The sequence below is a fragment of the Pongo pygmaeus genome, chromosome 9, assembly GCF_028885625.2.
Source record: "Pongo pygmaeus isolate AG05252 chromosome 9, NHGRI_mPonPyg2-v2.0_pri, whole genome shotgun sequence".
In the NCBI taxonomy this organism is placed as follows: Eukaryota; Metazoa; Chordata; class Mammalia; order Primates; family Hominidae; genus Pongo; species Pongo pygmaeus.
This window is the reverse complement of record NC_072382.2, coordinates 86,531,178-86,550,754: the sequence shown is the minus strand read 5'-3', so window position 1 is coordinate 86,550,754 and position 19,577 is coordinate 86,531,178. Positions and strand designations below refer to the sequence as shown.

At 37.2% G+C, this 19,577-nt stretch overlaps 1 protein-coding gene and 1 pseudogene across 1 annotated transcript in view; both read left to right on the top strand.

Annotated features, from left to right (window-relative positions):
• DLG2 (discs large MAGUK scaffold protein 2) overlaps positions 1–19,577 on the top strand; it is a 2,182,864-nt gene that overhangs the window by 168,363 nt on the left and 1,994,924 nt on the right. The gene's annotated exons all lie outside the window — the stretch shown is intronic.
• On the top strand, positions 6,810–8,305 carry LOC134740225 (ATP-dependent RNA helicase A-like; annotated as a pseudogene).

Genomic DNA, 19,577 nt, shown 5'->3' with positions numbered 1-19,577 from the left:
GGAGTCTGGGCAGAGCTACTGCCCAGGCACACATGGAATCCTGGGAGCCATGAATTCCTAGGTATCCCAGCATTAGTGACTGGAGCTCCAGCAGTAGGAGAGGTCGGGCTCCCTTCATTCCCCCAGGAAAGTGGCTGAATCCAGAGGGCTGAGCAGCAATGGACTCCAGGCCTCACCTCCACTGCATCTCACAGGATGAGGCCCAGTGGCCTGGGTCTCCAGCCACCCCCTGTCTGGGCTCTTAGGCTGGTAGCAGCTCTGCACTTCCCTGGGATGGAGATCCCAGGAAGAGAGGCTGGTTACCTTTTTTGTCTGTCAGCCCATGCCAACGTAGCTTTCAGGCTCTGGAGAGTACTTAGTGTTTAGGGAGTGATGCAGATCTCCTGTACAGCACAGCCATCCCATGGAAAAGTGGCCAGAGTGTTCTCCACATGGGTCCTGGACCTTACTTGTTTCTTACTAGGCAGGGCCTCTCAGCCTGGGATTCCAGCACAGCTAACTTGCTTCAACCTGAATATTTCGGTTGGAGGTGGTTCAGCATTTCTCTGAGGAGGAAATCCTGGAGACAGCCCACAACCCCTCTGGAATTGCAGCTGCAGTGGTACCACCCTAACCACTCTTGGGTGTGAAAGAAACAAAGGGCCAGTCACTACATGGGCATCTCCAGCACACTACAGCCACTATATGGAAAGGAGTGATCTGTCTTCCCTGGGAGCTCCCACCCCTCACTCTTTACCAGGCAGGGCCCCGGCTTTGTACCACATAATAGCCACCCACCCACAGCTAAGCATACCCACTGAATGTCTCTGAGTTTCCCTGGGGTGGGTCTCCCTGAGACAACTGGCAGACCCTCTGCCACTGCCACAGCAATGGTTCTGCCCCTGCTACCCTTGGTCTGGGGAAGAAACCAAGAGCCTGAGGGCTTCACCTGAGCTTCCAATACACCACAGTCACCATATGGAGAGAAGCCTGGTCGCTCGTCCCTGTGAACGCTCGAACCCCCACTCCTCAACAAGCAGAGCCAGCAGAACAACTGCCTTACCTCCTGGCTGAATTTTCCCAGTAGCATTGGCTCTACATTTTTCTGAGGTAGAACTCATGAAGTCAACCAAAAACCCCTCTGCTACTGCCACTGCAGTGGTAGTGACCTTGCTGTCCTTGAATTGGAGAAGGAGCAAAGACCCTGAGTGCTTTAACCACACCTCCAGCAAGCTGCTGTTGCCCTAGGGAGAAGAGGCCAGTCTGTCTCCCTGTTACCTGTCCCTGACACCCTCTCATCACCAGGTGGGTCTCCCTAGCTTGAGCCCAAAGCACAGGTGCCCCATCCAGAGCCAATTGCACTGATTAATAATGGCTCCACAATTCTCTGGGTTGGAACCCCAAGAGACAGGTGAAAGGCTCTCTGCCATAACCACTGTTAAGGTCCCTTCCCCTTCTGCCCAAGAGTCCCAAGCCAAGATTTGCAGTCAGCACTCAAGTGGTAGAGGAACCTGTACTTTCAGAGCACTGAGAAGAAGCATGGCTGCAATCATGAGGAAATACAGAGGAGCCACACTGTTGATTAAGTGACTACCTACAGGCCACTATGTGTTAAGTGCCACCTACTGGATCACAGCCCAAAATTCAACACCAAAAGTACTTTACTAATATTTGAAACCAGGAAAAAGAATTCAACTACAAATAAAGACCTTGCACAAAGCCTAAGCCCTCTGAAAACACCCAGAAAATAAGTATACTAACTGTACTGAAACTACACTTCAGTTATCAGAACACAAGCCAACACAGATGAAAAAGAACCAGTGCGAGAACTCTGGCAACTCAAAAAGCCAGTGTCTCCAAATGACCTCACTAGTTCCCCAGCAAGTATTCTTAACCAGACTGAAATGGCTGAAATGACAGAAATAGAATTCAGAATATAGATAGGAATGAAGATCATTGAGATTGAAAACAATGTCAAAGTCCAGTGCAAGAAAGCTAACGATCATTAAAAAAATACAGAGGCTGATAGATAAAAATGGCCATTATAAGGAATAACCAAACAGATTTGATAGAGCTGAAAAACATACTGCAAGAATTTTATAATGCAATCACAAGTGTTAACAGCAGAATAGGCCAATCTGAGGAAAAAATGTCAAAGCTTAGAGATTGGCTTGTTGAAATAATTGTCAGACAAAAATAAAGAAAAAAGAGTATAAAAGAATGAACAAGACCTCCAAGAAATATGGGATTATGTAAAGAAACCAAATCTATGACTCATTGATGTCCCTGAAAGAGATGGAGAGAAAGCAAGCAACTTGAAAACATATTTTAGAATATCACCTATGAAAGCTTCCCCAGCCTCACTAAAGATGTCAACATTCAAATTCAGGAAATGCAGAGACCTTCAGCAAGATACTAAATAAGAGGACCATCCCCAAGACACATAATCATCAGATACTTCAACATTGAAATGAAAGAAAAAATGTTAAAGGCAGCTAGAGAGAAGGGACAGTTCATCTAGAAAGGAAATCCCATCTGGTCAACAGTGGACTTTTCAGCAGAAACCCTACAAGCCAGAGGAGATTAAGGGCCTATATTAAGCATTCTTAAGGAAAATAATTTTCAACTCAGAATTTTATATCCAGACAAACTAAGCTTCATAAATTAGAGAGAAATAAAATCCCTTTCAGACAAGCAAATGAGGGAATTCATTACCACCAGACTTGCTGCTTTACAATAGGTCATGAAAGGAGTGCTAAATATGGAAAAGAAAGACCATTACCAGCCACTACCAAAACATACTTAAGCATATAGACCCGTGACACCATAAAGCAACAACACAAGCAAGTCTGCATAATAACCAGCTAACAATATGATGACAGGATCAAATCAGCATCAATATTAGCCTTGAATATGAATGGGCTAAATGCCCCCAGTTAAAAGGCACAGAGTGGCAAGCTGGATAAAGAAGCAAGACCTAATGGTATGCTGTCTTCAAGAGACCCATCTCACATGCAGCAACATTCATAGGCCCAAAACAAAGGGATGGAGAAAAACCTACCAAGCAAATGGAAAACTACCAATCAAATGGAAAAGCAAGGGTTGCTGTCCTAATTTCAGACAAAAGAGACTTTAAACCCAACAAAGATTAAAAAAAAAAAAGACAAAGAAGGGCATTACATAATGTAAAAGTTTTAATTCAACTAGAAGACTTAAGTATCCTAAATATATATGCACCTAATACAGGAGTGCCTGGATTCATAAAGCAATTTCTCAGAGACCTAGATTCCCACACAATTAGAGTACGGGACTTCAACACCCTACTGACAGTATTAGACAGATCATTGAGGCAAAAAATTAACAGATATTCAGGACCTGAACTCAACACTTAACCAAATGGGCCTAATAAAACCCTGCAGTACTCTCTGTTCAAAAACATTCTTCTCATCACCATATGGCACAACTCTAAAGTTATAATCCTTGGCAAATTCAAAACAATTGATATCATACCAACCACACTTTCAGATCACAGTACAATAAAAGAGAAACCAATACCAAGAAAATTGCTCAAAACCATACAATTACATGGAAATGAAACAACCTACTCTTGAATGATTTTCAAGAGTAAATAGGGAAACTATGGCAGAAATCAAGAAATTCTTTGACCAAATGAAAACAAAGACAGAACATACAAGAATCTCTAGGACACAGCTAAGGCAGTGTTAAGAGGGAAGTTTATAGCACTAAATGCCCACATTGAAAAGTTTGAAAGATCTAAAATTAACAACCTAACATCACACCTTGAGAAACTAGAGACACAAGAGCAAACCAATCTCAAAGCTAGCAGAAGACAAGAAATAACCAAAATTAGAGCTGAACTGAAGGAATTTGAGATGTGAAAACATCATACAAAAGATCCATAAATCCAGGAGTTTGTTTTTTGAAAGCATAAATAAGATAGACTGCTAGCTAGACTAATGAAGAAGAAAATATAGAAAATCCAAATAAACACAGTCAGAAATGACAAAGGGGACATTACCACCAACCCCACAGAAATACAAATAACCATCAGAACTACTATGAACACCTCTATGCACACAAACCAGAAAACCTAGAAGAAATGGATAAATTCCTGGACACATACAACCTCCCAAGAGTGAACCAGGAATCCCTGAACAGGCTAATAGTGAATTCCAAAATTGAATCAGTAATAAAAAGCCTACCAACCAAAAAAAGCCCAGGACCAGACAGAATCACGGTTGAATTCAACTAGTTGTATAAAGAAGAGCTAGTACCACTCCTACTGAAACTAATCCTAAAAATTGAGGAGCAGGGGCTCCTCTGTATCTTATTCTATGAGACCAGTATCATCCCGATACCAAAACCTGGCAGGGACACAATAAAAATGTCAACATCTTGATGAAAATAGATGCAAAAATCCTCAACAAAATAGTAGCAAACTGAACTCAGCAGCACATCAAAAATCTAATCCACCATAACTAAGTAGGCTTCATCCCTGCGATGCAAGCTTGGCTCAACATATGCAAATCAATAAGACTCAACACATAAACAGAACTAAAAACAAAAACCACATGATTATCTCAATAGATGCAAAAAAGCTTTCAATAAAATTTAACATCCCTTTATGTAAAAACCCTCAAGAAACTAGGCACTGAAGGAACATACTTCAAAATAATAAGAGCCATCTATGACAAACCCACAGCCTACATCATACTAAATAGGCAAAAGCTGGAAGTGGTCCCCTTGATAACCAGAATGAGACCAGTATACCCTCTCACTACTCTTATTCAGCATAGTACTAGTAGTCCTGGCCCAAGGAGTCAGGCAAGAGAAAGAAATAAAAGGCATCCAAATAGGAAAAGAGGAAGTCAAACTATCCCTGCTTGCAGACAACATGATTCGATATCTAGCAAACACTATAGTCTCTGCCTAAAAGCTTCTTGATCTGATAACTTCAGCAAAGTTTTGGGATACAAAATCAATGTACAAAAATTAGTAACATTCCTATATACAAACAACATCTAAGTGGAGAGCCAAATCAGGAACACAATCCCATTTACAATTGCCAGAAAAAGAATAAAATACCTAGGAATGTAGCTAACTAGGGAGGTGTAAAATCTCTGCAAGGACAATTACAAAACACTACTCCAAGAAATCAGAGATGACACACACAAATGGAAAAACATTCCATGCTCATGGATAGGGAGAATCAATATTATAAAAATGACCATATTGTCCAAAGTAATTTACAGATTCAATGCTATTCCTATCAAACTATCAATGACATTCTTCACAGAATTAGAAAGAAACTATTCTAAAATTTATGTAGAGCCAAAAAAGAATCCAAATACCCCAAACAATTATAAGCAAAAAGAACAAAGCTGGAGGTATCATGTTACCTGACTTCAAACTATACTACAAGGCTGTAGTAATGAAAAAACTGATACAAAAACAGACACATAGACCAATGAAACAGAATCGAGGCCCAGAAGTAAAACTGCACACCTAAAACTATCTGATCTTCCACAAAACTAACAAAAACGAACAACGGGGAAAGGACTTTCTGTTCAATAAATAGTGGTGGGATAACTGGCTAGCAATATTCAGAAGATTGAAACTGGACCCGTTTCTTACACCATATACAAAAATCAACTAAAGATGGATTAAAGACTTAAATGTAAAACCTAAAACTATAAAAACTCTGGAAGAAAACCTAGGAAATGCCATTCTGGACATAGGACCTGGCAAAGATTTCATGACAATGATGCCAAAAGCAATTGCAACAAAAATAATAATTGATAAATTGGATCTAATTAAACTAAACAGCTTTTGCACAGCACGAGAAACTATAATATCAATAAAGATACGACCTACAGAATGGGAGAAAATATTTGCAAACTATGTATCTGACAAAGGTGCAATATACAAAATCAATACAGAACATAATCAAATTTACAAGCAAAAACCAAACAATACTATTAAAAAGTGGGCAAAGGACATACATGTCAAAAGACATACATGTGGTCAACAAGAATATGAAGAAATGCTCGACATCACTAATTATTAGAGAAATGCAAATCAAAACCACAATGAGATACCATCTCATACCAGTCAGACTGGCCATTATTAAAAGTCAAAAAATAACAGATGATGGTGAGGTTGAGGAGAAAGGGGAATGCTTATACACTGCTAGTGGGAGTATAAATTAGTTCAGTCATTGTAGAAAGCAGTGTGATGATTTCTCAAAGAACTTAAAACAGAATTACCATTTGACCCAGCAATCTCATTACTGGGTATATACCCTAAGTAATAGAAATCATTATACCATAAAGACACATGCATATGTATGTTTATTGCAGCGCTATTCACAATAGCAAGGACATGGAATCAACCCAAATGTTCATCAATGGTATACTAGATAAAGAAAATGTGGTACATATATGCCATGGAGTACTATGCAACCATAAAAAAGAATGAGATCATTCCCTTTGCAGCAACATGGTTGGAGCTAGAGACCATTATCCTGGGAACAGAAAACCAAATACCATATGTTCTTACTTACAAGTCAGAGCTAAGCAATTAAAACACATGGACACAAAGGGGAACAATAGACACCAGGGCCTGCTTAAGGGTGGAGGGTGGGAGGAAGGAGAGCATAAAAAAATACCTATTGGGTACTATGCTTACCTGGGTGACCAAATAATCTGTACACCAAACCCCTGTGACATAGTTTACCTATACAACAATTCTGTGCATGTACCCCTAAACCCAAATAAAATTTAAAAAAAAGACAAAAGTGAGGGGTGATTATGTTGAGTATGAAACTCCTGTGTCTGGGAGAAATTGGCTAATTTCTGGCCAAGGCAATCCAAGGACCTCCACCTTTGGATCTTTTGATTTAGGCAGAGCACACTCTTAGAGAGCTTGATGTATTAGATGGCAATGATAAGTTTAATTCTCTAGGATAGGTCCTGACTAAACTCTCCATTGAGCCTCATCTTGGCAAAATGATGATAATGGGGTGTATTTTCTATGAGACAGATCCTATCTATACCATCTCTGCTGCTACCTGTTTTCATTGATGAAGGAAAGTGGGATATATCCACTGAAATTTTGCTGGAAACCCATTTTCTGATTGTGTATCCTTTTTATCAGTATTCCAATCCTGGAATGATTCTAGAATGGGTAGAGAAGAAGCTAAGATTCAATTTTGTGAGCACAAAAAACTCAATAGGGCTACACTAAGAATGACTTATGAAGCCAAAGTTTAGCTCAAAGAGATTCATATTAATTCTGGATTTCCAGAATATTACTGACACAAGTGTTTACTAACACTGGACCAGATAATAATTTGGATGTTGTTGTCTCCCTCTTGGCCTTTGGTGTGTACCCAAATGATGCTATCAGAAGGAAAAGAGAAATATTCTCACCATGAAGGGCATAATGCACTTATCCACAAATTGTCTGTTAATTGTTTTTTTAGTAGCAAGACATGAAGTGCTCCTCTCTTTTCTTTGTGTTTGGTGAAAAGCAGGGGGTGACTAAGGCCATGCCTTTAGCAGAGATGGCTCGGGTTCAAATATTGTCTTTGATCAGGTGTACTTGAATCTGAGCCATCTCTGCTAAAGGCATGACCTTAGTCACCTCCCTGAAGTTGCTTCTCTTTGCCTTCAAGAAAGTATAATGTGATAGTCAGATTGTTCTTGTAGATGACTGAATTAAACTGCAAATATCCCATGAAGATGCTGCCTGCATTACTGCTTTCCAGGAAATCTTGGAGTCTCTGGTTGTTGAAGTAACAAACAACCTGATATCTTCAGCCAGTTGGACCCTTTTAATTAATATATGCTGAACATGATCCACCGAATCTCTAGGCCCTTAGCTCCTGTTATCAATCTTGTGATTGGCAATACACAGTGTGGAGATGGTCCACATCCTCCCAAGATGGCCTGATGTGACAATGGAAGTAGATATAGAGAGGTACATTCTAGTTATGGTGTTGGAGGCTATGGCAGTGGCTACAGCGATGGAGGCTATAGTAGTGGAGGCTATGGTGGCACTACTCCACCCTATCAGGAAGGATATGGTAGAGATGGTGGTGGAGACTATAGAGGACATAACTGAGGTGGCTATAGTGGTAGCTCTGGTGGAGACTACAGAAGGTCTAGTGGAGGCTACAGAGGATCTGGGGGATGCCAGTGAGGATATGGAAGGGGGAGCTATGGAAATGGCTGCTTTGGACAAGGAAAAGGAAGTAGTGGCCATTAAGGCTTGGTTATGTCAGTGCCTGTGCATAGACAGTTAAAAAAAAAAAAACTACCTGTTTTTTCCAAGATGTTTATTTTTCACCAAAAACTAAACCCATTTTCCACACTTTCTGTGGTTCATTGTAGTTTAAGGAAACCAAGCATATAGATGCATTAGTGATTTTATTTATCTTATGTAAAATATAATCTATTATAAAAATACCACAGTTTGTATTTTTTCTTTAAAGAGTAAAGATTTGCTTTTAAAGTTAATTTGATATTTTCTTGGCTTTCATTTAATACATTAGAAAATACAGTATTTTACTGAATTAAAAAAAAGAAATTTCAGCTACTCAACATTCAAAAGCCTGGAGTGAATTTATAGAATATAAAAGGAATTAAGACCAGCTAGTCTCAATTTCTGTGACAGAGCAATATAAAAATAAACAAAATTAAAAATGGGGCAGGGCATGCTGGCTCACCTGTAATCATAGCACTTTGGGAGGCTGAGGCAGGAGGATTGCTTGAGGTCAAGACCAGCCTTGGCAACATAGCAAGACCCTGTTGCATTAAAAGAATGTATTGGGGGCTTACTGTGGGCTAGGTACTATGCTAGGTACTATATACAAATTGTCTAAATTATCTAATGTAATTGTCACAATAATTCTGAGTTAGGTATTTTTACTATCCTTATTTAATAAATGTGGAAATTTGAGTCTGAGAAGAGTTAAGAAGCTTATAAGAAGTTACATATATAAACAAAGCTTGGAGGTATTGTGAGTTCAGTTCCAGACCACTGCAAGAAAGTGAATATTACAATAAAGCAAGTCACAATTTTTTTGGTTTAGAGAGTGGCATGAGCCAGTTTAATATTTTCAAATCACTATAGATATTGTGTATTGGGGGTGGAAGGTGGTGGTTACTGAGTAAACAGTGAAATCAGTTACATCTGTTGCAATATTGTGGGTAAGAAATGTTGGTGACTTGGTCTGCTGTTGGAGATGGAGAGAAGTGGGTAGATTTAAGATATGTATCTTTAGGTAGTATTTATGGAATTTGGTAATGGTTTGGATGTGAGTTAGTGGCAGAGAAGTTGAAGAAGTTATCAAGGCTAGTCACTAGACTTTTGACAATAATAAGTAGGTTGATGGATGTATCATTTGCAGATATGGGTTAGATTAGAAGATGAAGTTTGAGATCCCTGTGCGATGTACAGGCAGATATGTTATGTAGGTAGTTAGAGATGTAGATTTGGAATTTAGAGGATAATTTTGGGTTGGTGATACACATTTAAGAGTTGTTGGCATGTGCATAATATAAAGCCATGGAAGTGGTCAAGATTTCCTAGGATGAGAGTGTAGATTGAGGAGATGACCAGAAACAAGCTCTGAGTGGTTTCAATGTTTAGAAATATGGAGGAAGAGCAAACAAAGGAGGCAGAAAAAAGCTACGTGGGTAGGAGGAAACAAAAAGAATATAGAGTTATGGAAGCTGAGAATGGAGAAGAAGGAAAGATAATTCAATTCCACCGAAAACTTCTGAGAGGCCAAATAAATTGAGACTCATAGAAAATTATAGCGAAGTTTTATCTTTGTGTGAATAGTTTCAATGTAATGATGAGAATAAAAGCCCCAGATTGGGGTTGGTTGAAGAGTGAACTGAGTTTCATTACCAGCAAAATTGCAGATAAAATGTCCTGAAAAAATCTCTAATATAAGATATTTACAAATACTTGATGGAGTAGCAACAATATTTTAAAATTCCTAAGTGAGCTCACAAATAAGTAAAGGAAGTCTGTGGGGGCCAAAAAAGAAGATGAGTTGGAAATAGAATTGTAGGTGGTTGCCGATATCATAGCTATTTAGAGGGCATTTGCTAATTATGGTAATCCTGTTTTAATGACCAGGCAGTGGAGGAGAAAAAGCCTAGTATACACACAGATGTGAAGATATCTCTGAGAACCCACATAAAGCCAGAAATTAACTCTATGATTAATGTGAGGGTAGAGGTGAAAAAAAATGTCTCCCTGTCAAATAAGGAAGATAAGCAAGACAACTTGGCAAGAAGGTATGTGTTAGCCTGGGCTCTCGTAGAAAACAATAGAAATATCTGCTCTGAAAATTGATAACCACAAAGGCAGCCCTGATATCACTTTCAAGTTAAAATTTATGTCATTTTTTTTTTTAAACGGAGTTTCACTCTTGTTGCCCAGGCTGGAGTGCAGTGGTGCGATCTTGGCTCACCATGCAACCTCTGCCTCCTGGGTTCAAGCGATTCTCCTTTCTCAGCCTCCCAAGTAGCTGGGATTACAGACATGCGCCACCATGCCCAGCTAATTTTGTATTTTTAATAGAGACAGGGTTTCTCCATGTTGGTCAGGCTGGTCTCGAACTCCCGACCTCAGGTGATCCACCCACCTTGGCCTTGCAAAGTGCTGGGATTACAGGCGTGACCCACTGTGCCCAGTCAAAATTTATATCATTTTTGTAGTCTGAGCAGTCTAGAGCTGAAAAAACAAAAACAAAAAAAACTTTAGGTAGTTCAAATTCGAAAGCACTCAGGTGAGTGGCAGAAGCAAATGCATATCATCTTTTACTGAATGTAGCTTCAACCCAGGCTTCATGGAGTTACCTAAGAACAGCTTTAATAAAACATGAATTGAGAATGAAAACTACAAAATACATGAGAAATAAATCACTGTAAGTGATACTTACCAGAAAATATCACTAAACACTTCATATAATGTTTAAAATGTTTAAATAAAGCATGTACTCTCTAATATAAGAGAGGAATAAGATATAATTAAAAAGATGGGGCAGAATAGGAAATAAAAATTACAAAATAGAACTCCTAAAAATGAAAATTATAATAACTAAAAAGTAGATGGTTTAAATGAAGATTATACAAAAGAAAATTATAAATTAACGAAATAAAGGATAGAGTTAAAGAAATTATCACAAAGAGATGAAAAACGTGAAAGAATGGTTAAAAGACATGGACATTAGAATGACAAGAGCTGATATCACCCATTGGAGTTCCAGAAGAGACTAGAATTAATGTGGCAGAAGCAATTTTTAAGTCCTGGATGAAAAATTTCCAGAATTGATGGAAGACATAATTCTCTGTTTCAGGAAGCATAAAAATTCCAACCAAGGAAAATACATAGAAAAAGGAAAGGAAAAAAATTAATAAGCCAAGTATCCAATTTAACATGTTAGAAAAAGGACAGAATAAATTCAATAAAATGGAAAAAAGGAAATAATAGAGAAGATACTGATCAAACAAAACACAGAATAAAGAGGATCAATAATGACTGAGTTTTTTTTGATAAGATTAAAGTAAACAACTTCTGGCATGTTTGATTTAAAAGAGAGTGGAAGGAAGAGGAGGAGGGAGGGGAGAGAGAAGTATAAATAAGCACAGTCAGAAATGAAGAATGGGAACTACTTTAAATATATTAGTGTTTGATAGGCTCAAAGGAAAGGAAGGAGTGAGGCTATGTGTAAATGCTTTAGATGTGGGTGTGGCAATGGACTTGTTTCCTTGGAAGCAATAAAGATAAGATAGATGTTGAATATTGGGTCCCCAAACCCTTATCTGAAGGTATTTCCTGGATCCTAAATAGAGGCTACTTCTCTGTGTCAAAGTGACTTAGAACCTCCAGACAAGAGTGGGATATTTCATTTTTACTGAGAGAATTTAAGAAGCAAATTCTCTGATTGTCTTTGATTTTACAGAACAAAGTTTTTCAGTAAGAAAGCAGTAGACATTCAAAGAAAGGGGTTGTGATGATACTTTATAATGGCAGCATATCCTTGGGTGAAATAGTGTTTCCTTTTAACTTTCCAGCCAGCTTTATCTGGGCCTATAATTCCAGCCTGATGAATGTCAGGGCAGATTTTTGGTGTCTGAATTTATTTTTACTTTCTCACCCCAAATCTTGTCTCAAGGTCTCTGCTCATTATTTGAATGCTCAAGGAGAATTGAGGAAATTCCAGAATACTGAATGTAGTGTTTTTAAAATGAATAGTTTCCAGAAACTGGTAAACTTAATGTTGTCTCTTAGCAATAGTCTAGTTTAGATTAGAAATTCATTGATATCCTTTTCTGATAGGGCTATTTAGATTGCTAAAGCAGGAAAATTATTCCTTATGAAAACATTGTAAGGTACTTTCAAGTATAAAAATCGCTTTAATTTGGATTATTTCATTTGAGTCAAACTATGAGTTTCCTAATTTTCATATTAGCAATCGAGGCTAAGAAATGCTAAATAACTTGCCCAGAGTCAGCTAGCTGCTGAGATTTAACTGTCTGTAAGGTCAACGATCTGTCCATTGCTCTAAGCTGCCTCCAAGTTCAGAGAATTCCTGGAATTATTAGACTTTTGGGAAAACATTTTCAAAGAGATTGGTTAAGATCAGTTTGGGAAACAATTGCCTTTTCTGTCTATCTCATCCCCCTCAAATTTATTGATGTACAAGTCTAATTTCAGTTAAAGTTCCAAAATAAAAATACTTACGGTTTCTTTCTTGGGATTTGACCTTTTCATAATTTTTTTTTTTCAGAAATTTTAAGCTTCAAATTTTTACATTAATGTTTAGGGTAATGACTGAGGGAACACAAATAAATCATGAAATATGTATTAGTTTTCTAGAGCTGCCATAATAAATATCACAAATTCGATTGTTTAAACAGCAAAAATTTATTTTCTCACAATTCTTGAAGCTAATAGTCCAAGATCAAGGTGGTTGGCAATGGTTGGCAAGGTTGTTTTCTTTGGGACCTCTCTCCTTGGCTTGCAGATGGCTATCTTCCCCTTGTATTGTCATTTGGTCTTCCTTCTGTATCTGTGTCCTAATCTTCTCCTTTTCTTATAAAGTCACCAGTCATATTGGGTTGGGTTCCACCCTAATTACCTCATTTAACTTGATTTCCTCTTTAAAGATGCCATCTCTAAATATAGTCACATTCTAAAGTACTGGGAGTTAGAATTTCAACATATTAGTTTGGGTAGGGGGCAGGGGAGACACAATTCAGTCCATAACAAATGTGTTTTTCATCATAGTATTCTTGGAGTCTGTCAATGTTTCTAGAATTTAGTATTTGTTAAATAAAGAAGTGAAAGCTAGATTATCAGTATGGAAGAAGTTTGAAGACTTAAAGTGAAATTTGTAAGGTTAGTTATACAACTAGTCAATTAAATGGCAGATTAGAACTTCTGTACAATTGGTCTTTAATTTATAATGGTTCTATTTATGATTTTTTGACTTTTCAATGGAATATTTTCAACTTATGACCAATGCACACTGTGTTGCCTTTCTCTTTTTAAATAATGTAAAATTGCCATGATTCATTAGACAAAGATTTTATTCAAATGGCAGAATGTATTTATTGTCTTTGATATACAAAGCTTCTTCTTAGAAGTTTTTCATTTTAAAACAAATTTACGTTCTAAATTTTAAAATATTATATATTAATATATAAACACACACACACACGCACATATACTATATCCCTTCAAACTGGAGGTGTCACTGAGTAATATTTCTTTTAAGGTAGCTCCAATTAGGACACAATGGAGATAGCATGGGCTTTAGAATAAGATGCATCTGTGGTTGTATTATTCACGCTATATAATTTTAGTTATTTAAGCCTTAATGAACCTATAAAATGTGAAAAATAGTATTTTATCTTAAAGAATTGTAGCAAGGATTAAATAAGATGTTTATAAAGTGCCCAGAACATTTACCTGATCGATATTTACTAAACAAATGGAAGCTATTGTTCTAAGTGATTATTAACAAATTTATTTTCGTAAGAATTACAAAGCAGTATGTCTTTGTTATCTTATTAAGGAGAATTGTTATTTGAAAAAGAATATAAACAACATTTTATGGCATTCAAAGTAAAATCTAACTAATTTCTCTTAGAAATCTATAACAAAACCATTTCCTCCAATGGCAACAAATGGCACTGTTATTTCTTGTGCTAATTAATAGGGCTTATTCTAGATTTGATCTTTCAACATGATTAGATTGTACATTTTGTAGAGGCATGTTAAATCTATCAGACTTAAAACCCTAATGAAGTTAAAAGACCTTTAAATGTTCTCAAACACTTTGTCCTTAATGTGTCTCACTTTGAAGCAACTCAAAACACCATACCAACATTTTATTTCTCAGGTAGATTAATTTAGGGTCTGATGGTTTGTAAGGTAAAATTTGCTCTTTTACTTAAAGAGGAAGGGATCTTTTAACAAACAAAGCCACAAGTTGTAAACAATGGGTTTTAGAGTCAGCAGACATATATGTGGCTTTGGGCAAGTTGTTTAATATCTCTGTGCTTAAAATTTCTCATCTGTAGATTAGAGGCAGTGTACATAATATATAGAGTGATGTGAGAGTAATGGATGGAAAGCCTCCATGGTTTCCTCCATCAATGGTTTCGTCAATCCCAAAATTTTTATAGAGTGTCCACTGTGTTAGGTTCTAAAAAAGGAATTTGTGTGTTTAAAAGAAAAAATAAAAATTAAAACTGTATACCACTTTTAGGAATGTGTCTCTTTTTAAATGAGGTGTGCCTGTTCTGATTATTGCTTTCAATCTTTTTTTTCTTTTGAGACGGAGTTTCACTCTTGTTGCCCAGGCTGGACAGGAGTGGTGCAACCTCGGCTCACTGCAACCTCCACCTCCCAGGTTCAGGTGATTCTCCTGCCTCAGCCTCCTGAGTAGCTGGGATTACAGGCGCAGGCGATGATGCACAGCTAATTTTTTGCATTTTTCAGTAGAGACGGGGTTTCACCATGTTGACCAGGCTGGTCTCAAACTCCTGACCTCAGGTGATCCACCCACCTTGGCCTCACAAAGTGCTGGGATTACAGGCATGAGCCACTGCGCCCGGCCAGTGCTTTGAATTTTGAGAGTCCTATCACAATGGGCTTTGTTGTGGCTCTTCTCCACTGTTATGGCTTCTGGATTTGTCCAGGAGATGAAAGAGTCCAAACCCTCTCAAAAACATGTCTGGAGTCCATTTGCGCCTGTTTCCTTGTAATTGTTTCTCCCCACCATCCAAAATCCTTTACCTTAAATCTTTTAAGAACTCCTCTTTGCAGATAGTATTTGTCCTGATTTCAAGATATTGCATTCCTCAACAGCATATGCTGTTTAATATCTACCAGGTACAGCATTTTTGGTAGAATTTGTAGATGTTGGTCTATCATTGTTTTAGTACACTTTTATTCCCCGGATTTATGTTGTTTTATCTGTTCTTTCTCTTACTTTATTTTTGGTTTTAATGTTTTAAATTCAACATCCTAATCCTTTTTATTCTCATGGTTATATTTTATTTTTAACCTTGTAAACAAAGTTATAAATCTTCTCAGCAATGGTTCTGGCAAGTACAGTTTTTTCTGAGAAAGGCAATATACACTATTAGGTTGTTGCAAAAGTAATTGTGGCTTTTGCCATTAAAAGTAACTACAAGAACCACAATTACTTTTGTACCAACTTAACTTTCTAGTAAATGTATTAGAAGCATAGTTGTGCAAAATCAAAGACAGAAGTCTATAACAGGTAGCTGCTGCGTTCCTTCCCACCAGCTGTCTCATGTACATAGACCAGAGATCTTTTATTTACTGGCCTGGCAGCCAGAAGAGATGGGCATAGCTCTTGTCGGGGGCATGCATGTTGCCTTGTGGAGATTTATCCATATTCCACTGGCCACAATTTGGACATCTGGGTGCACCTAGCTCCAAAGGATCTTGGTAGTAGAATCTAACTGTGCCTAAGGAAGCAAAGGTAACAGCATTGGTGAGTGTTAGCCAATTTCCACCAAAATGTGTCCAGGTTTTAAAAGGGTGTATTATCCTGAAAACAAACTGATATTATAACACTCTTTACATACTGCCTGTTAGCCATAGAGCAATTCCACTGGGATTAACTTTTTTTCTTACTCAGCTATAGCTGCAAATGTTGTGGTCAAGGATAACTCCTACCAGTGCTTGCATTCCTACCCCTGTTCATTCCATTTCAGTATATGTTTTTCCAGTTTATATTTTTAGATTGCTTGAATTATGTTTCATTTCTGTTGTGTTTCCAAAAGATTTTTGATTTTGGTAGCATTTTTTTAAGTTGGAGTTAAAATTTTCCACTGTGAAACACATTGAGGTAGTAGGTGAATGAAGTAAAATTATTGAACATAGATTGAATATCAAATAATAGGATATAATGTTCTTGAAAAGTTGGTTCTACATAAAATCATACTTTGCCATTGGTGAATATTTAAAAATTGGAGATTTGATACAATGGTAAAAACAAAATAGAGAAGTCTGGTGAAGAAATATAAAGAGATGGAAGAGGTTGTACATTTGAGTTATATTTCACAAACATACTCTTGAAAAAATTAGGGCTTACTTCGTTGTTCTTATAATGATTCACACACAGCAAAGAACAGCTTGATAAAAGACGAAACAAGGAGAAATCATTAGTTATGAACATATTCCTTCCAAATGTAGTAAGGCATAATTTAGCAGGCAACAAGTCTCATTTCTGATCACAAATCATTTAAGAAAAAATATTCTTTCATTTACAGAATTCTGCTTACTATTTTAATCATTTGACATTTAAATATGGTTTACGTCATCAATGAGATTTTCTATGAAGTGGAGCAATATTTTAATTTTTTATTTCACACATGAAGAAACAGAGGTGTTGAGAAACTGTGTAGCACATTTAAGCATCACACAAGTCTGGACTGGAATTCTAATTGATTGCAAATGACTTTCAAATGTAAAGTTTTCACATTTCACAGAGAAACTTATCATAGAATATTAAAGTTGGAGGTGATCTTAAAGAGGTTCTGCCTTTCATAATGGAAGAAATAAGCCTCACAGAGACTAAGCGACTTGACTATTACACAGCTAGATTACCCACTTAACACAGGGCTATGTTCTATGTTCTATGTTCTATGTAACAAGTACTGTGTTTTAGGTTGAAGTCACAATTACTACTTTCTAGTTATTGTGATAAATTGTGAATGAACAGCAATGAATTCTTCACCCAAGGGACTCACAGTCTGATGGAGGAGATTGACATCTTAAAGGGTATTCAGAGAAATCATGCTGTAGTAGATAAAAAAATTAGTGACAGATCTTAAGAAAAGAAATGTTCTAATCAGATGTGTATTTTACAAAGATTACACTGACTATTATGGAGGATTTTTTCAATTCTTTTTTTCACATCTTATTTTCTATAGGAATCATTTCCTGACACCATTAGTTTATTATATTTCCCCCTATTGTATATTGTCATAGCACTGTACTTTGCCTAACAACTTAACTTGTTCAAAAAGAAAACTCTTTTATCTTCCCTCCTTCTTCTTCTTCCTTCTTCTTCCTTCTTCTTCTTCTTCTTCTTTCTTCTTCTTCCTCTTCCCTTCTTCTTCTTCCTTCTTCCTTCTTCTTCCTTCTTCCTTCTTCTTCCTTCTTCCTTTTTTTGAGAGAAGGTCTTGTTCTTTTGCTAAGGTTGGAGTGTAGTCGCATGATGAAATCTCACTGCCTTGAACTGCTGGCCTCAAGTAACCTTCCTGCCTCAGCTTCCTGAATAGCTGGTACTACAGGTATATGCCACCATGTCTGGCTTTTTTTTTTAAAAAATTTTATTTTGGTAGAGACAGGTCTTGCTATGTTGCCAAGGCTGGTATCAAACTCCTGACCTCAAGCCATCCTCTTTCTTTGGCCTTCTAAAGTGCTGGGATTACAGGCACGAGCCATTGTTCCTGACCCAAAAGAAAACTTTTAATTTCTCTTTTGCTATCTTTTATTTCTAACTTTCTCATCCCTGGTAATGGCACCACCATATACCCAGGTTTCTCACGCTAAACTCTGATGAGTCATTTTTGATTCCACTTTCTTTTCATCCCCACGTCTAATCTATCATCAAGTCTCACTGTCTCTAACTCTAAATATAACTTGACCATATTTATACTTCTTGTATATGCCACTGCTACTGCTCTAGTCCAAGCCAACATGATGTCTTGCTTAGATTGCTTTAGGAGTTGACTTACTGGCCTTCCTAATTCTACTTTTGCTCCTGGTTTCCATTTTTCCCACAGCAGTCAAAAGTCTTCTTTAAAAATGTAAATTTGATCATGCCATTTCTCTGTTTTAAACCTTCCAATGGCATTCTACTACACTTAGGATAAAAATCCAAATCTTTTGACATATTCTGTAAAGATATACATAATATATTCTCTACTGAGCTTTCTGACTTCATCTCCTGTCACTTATTTTCTTGCTTATTGTGTCTCAGCTTGTCCCTGACAGCTTTTACATTGATTTTTTCTTCTGTATGGGATACTTTCCTCTGGATCTCTTCATGGCTTCTCATCATTCTGGTCTTAAGTCAGAAAATCCTTTCTTTACCACCAAGACTACTTAGCTATCCTTACATCTTCCACTTGTGCTCTATCATATTACTATTTATTATGTTTTAAATAGCACTTGCCATTACTTGAAACTATCATATTTTTAAAATTATGTATTTATTCCTGGACAGGATCCTTGTCTGTCATTCATTTCTATATCCTCAGGGACTAGAACAGTGCCTTTATACATTAGTAGATTCTGCCTAACAGTAGTTTTTAGATGAGTGAATCATAGCATTTACCACACTTTGTGCTGTCAATAATTTAATTCTCTTTTTGTGAAAGCTATAAGTTCCACAAGAGTGGGAACCATGGCTACCTTGCTCGCCGTTGTATATTCAGAGCTTAACATATAATGATAACTTAATAAATATTTGTTGACTGAATGAATAAGTGATCATTGATTGAGACTGGAGTCAGAGATGCCAATTTGGAGAGTATTACAGTGATCAGTTGAAAGATAATGAGGACCTTAACAAAATCATTGGCAGAAGGGATGAAAAGGAAATGAGAGATTTAAGAAGCACATAGGAAATATACTGGAGAAGACTCAGGCCTATTATAAAGGATTGGTTATGAAGAGGGAGGAGTTAACCTCTGGTTGAAAGTGTGGATGATGGTACCATTTACAAATATAAGGAAAACCATATTTAGAGTAGGGTCGGTAAAGGGGAGAAATGAGAGTGGGATCAGGGGAGAAAGTGATGAGTTTAGATTTGACTCTTGAGCTGTGATGTCTGTGGGATATACAGAAGAAATCTTAATAAAATATATACTTTGGTGCTCTTGTGAGATGTTTAAGCTGGTCTTATAAATTGATAAGATATATAGGTGGTATTTGGGCATTTAACACTGTGATAGATTGTCTTATTGTCAGACAAAATGCTTCCGTTCCTTACTGGCAACTCT